Genomic DNA, 2,915 nt, shown 5'->3' on the forward strand with positions numbered 1-2,915 from the left:
GAAAAAATATGTATAATTCTTTCAAATGAAGTGAATCGCTAACATCCTCAAATTTAAGGAAGTCAAAACACGAGTGTCAGTATGAATAGTTATACTGGGCTGAAAGAACCAGGGAGCAAAAGAAAATTAGCACTGATGTAGAAAGCTGAGAAGAGTTGGCTGGTTCAACACGAAAGAAATAAAACTGGTAATCAGGCRATACAACAATGAGACATTAGGAAAATAAGTAAGTCATCATGGGAAAGGTCACAGGAATACTAAAAAGAAAACAATTAAAATGGCAAAATTAAAATCTGTGTTTTCTTCTGTACTTTTCAAAAGCACCCAAGAGGCAAAACATAATTCCATGTTAGATATGTTGGATWTAGCTCATTGTCAAAATGATTTATGAGATGCAGATCAAATACTAAAGGTGAATAAACAGTAAAGCAAGGTATTACAGCATTGGAGGTGGAAAGGGATATGGGGAACTGCGCAAGAAAATGTTGCAGTGATGAATGAATGCAGATGCATTCTGGTCTATTTTAGAATGCATTCAGTTCTATGACAAATATGAGTTTCAAAATGCTGCAAATTGCATACATAAAGGATAAGCAAAGAAGCATCACTGTACAAAGATTTTACATTTATTTGAAGAAGTGAACTGCAAATTCACATTAAAATTCTGTGTATTTGACTAATATAYCTATATCAACTATGGAAAAGAAACATTTATCATGCTACATATTAAAATGCATACTTAAATGCTATTCTTGTATCACATATAAAACTTCATTCTGCTGCTTCCTCATTTTATGATACCCCAGTTAACAAACAAACCCTTCAGATCTTGGACATGCCCAACTGTGGRCAGTTATTTAGTAAATGGAAAAAAACAAATAGGCACTATTCCAAACATATAATTATTTTAAACTCCTCTATTTTTAGGTGGAGAGATTTGATTTACAGKGTGGTTAACTACAGATGCACAGAAGACAGATCTACACAGCAGCTACAGAATATCATGGTCACATTTACCAGTAGCCTAGGGTATGAACTACCCATAGCAGTGCAGTTGTAGCAGCACAGACTTCTCCCTTACGGAGCAAATACATCTATTGYCCTGGTTTAACCCTATCCAGTACCKAAGTACTTTGCAGTTGGTTGTTCATTTCCTGCCTCCTTCCCCCGAGTGCAATGGGGTAGAGAATCAGGAACAAAAGACAAAAATTGTGGGTTGAGATCAGAACAGTTGAATAAATTAAACTAAATATAAAGAGGATGAGGATGATGATGATGGTGATGAGGATGATGATAATGTTTAAAAGGAAGATGACTRAAAGAGAGGAATAAAAGCCAAGATAGACAAGTGATGCACAGTTCAATTGCTTACCATCCTTGGCTGATGCCCAACCCATTTCTGAGCAGTGATTAGCCTCTCACAGCCAACTCTTCCCAGTTTATACACTGGGCATGATGTTCTGTGGTGTGGAACATCCCTTTGGCCAGTTTGGGTCAGCTGTCCTGGCTGTGCTCCCTCCCAGCTTCTTGTGCACCTCCACACTGGCAGAGCATGAGACACTGGAAAGTCCTTTGACTTAGACWAAGCACTGCTTAACAACAACAAAAACATCAGTGTGTTATCAACATTATTCTCATCTTAAATCCAAAACACAGTTCTGCACCAGCTACTAAYGAAGAAAATCAACTTTAACCCAGCTGAAACCAGGACACTCTTCAAGCCAGTTGTCTCACTGCTCACCCGCATTGCAATAGGCAATTAATSTAGAAATGCTGATTCACATGACTCTATGATCTGCAGATATGCCTTCAGAAAAATCCARGGGTCTCTAAGGGAAGTACCCGAGAAGACCAAGAAGAACTTGWGAGTGGCATAAGTGAGAATGATAAAAGGCTAATTTGTTTTTTGTGTTCTAAATGCTCCACTTACTCTAGCTTCTTAAGTTACCCAGACTGAGCAGAACTTTTACATTTGTGGTTTCCTTTTCAGGTGGGTAAATTCCGTTCGAAACAAAGTTTGTAACATTAAAGCTCTCCTAAGTAATCCCTCAAGGATAACTTTGTAAAGAAACAGAAAGGATACATTTACTCTAAGCTAAAAATACAAACTCACTGGACAGCCTGGTGTACAATGTTAACTTCAASTGATGGAACAGGGAAGATAAAATCTCCAGGACAACTATGTTTTCGAACTGGGACTTCTATTYGGAAAAACATGCCGTAAAACAGTTTTAAGCCTTGGAGAATTGTCTACTTTCGAATTTCTAAGGTAGATGATGTAGAAATGTCTCAGTAGTAAGAGGAGGATGAAGTAGGTGAGACATCTCCCTAGTAAAAAATTGATATTGGTTRAATTGTTCCAAATGAATAATAATTTTTTTAAATCTTATAGTACATGTTAAATGAATCATTACAAGAGGGCAGTAGTCTAATGGAATGAATAGTCTGTCCTATAATAAACACTATATGTGACAAACAAACTTATAACCAACCTTATTCCATGGTACACCAACTACAAAGGTGGACGTATTCTCTTATTTTTAGGAGACTTGTTATCAAAATAAATAAAACCCTTCTTTAAAGGAGTTTGGCTAAGTCAATGCGAGAAATAATTGTTTAATCTTTTCAAATATAGCATAAARAGTTATTATAAAAAGGATTTCATTCCTTTATTTAAATTTAAATATAAAAGAAAGGTATTATATTTGGAATATATATTTCAGAGCAAAGCTTAAAAAAAAAGGAAAAGAGAAGTGATTAAAYTGGATGTTATGTGAAAGAAGCAAGGACAGTAAGGTCATCTAGGAGATTAAAACATTCTCAGACATCTCCTGACAAAAATTCTGATGAAATGAATAATCTTAAAAAATAATTCCACTCAGGATTCTTTGTTCACAGAAGTACAAAAATTCTCT

This window comes from Malurus melanocephalus, unplaced genomic scaffold (genome assembly GCF_030028575.1).
Source record: "Malurus melanocephalus ecotype Western Australia unplaced genomic scaffold, MMel_1.1 scaffold_315, whole genome shotgun sequence".
NCBI classification, from domain to species: domain Eukaryota; kingdom Metazoa; phylum Chordata; class Aves; order Passeriformes; family Maluridae; genus Malurus; species Malurus melanocephalus.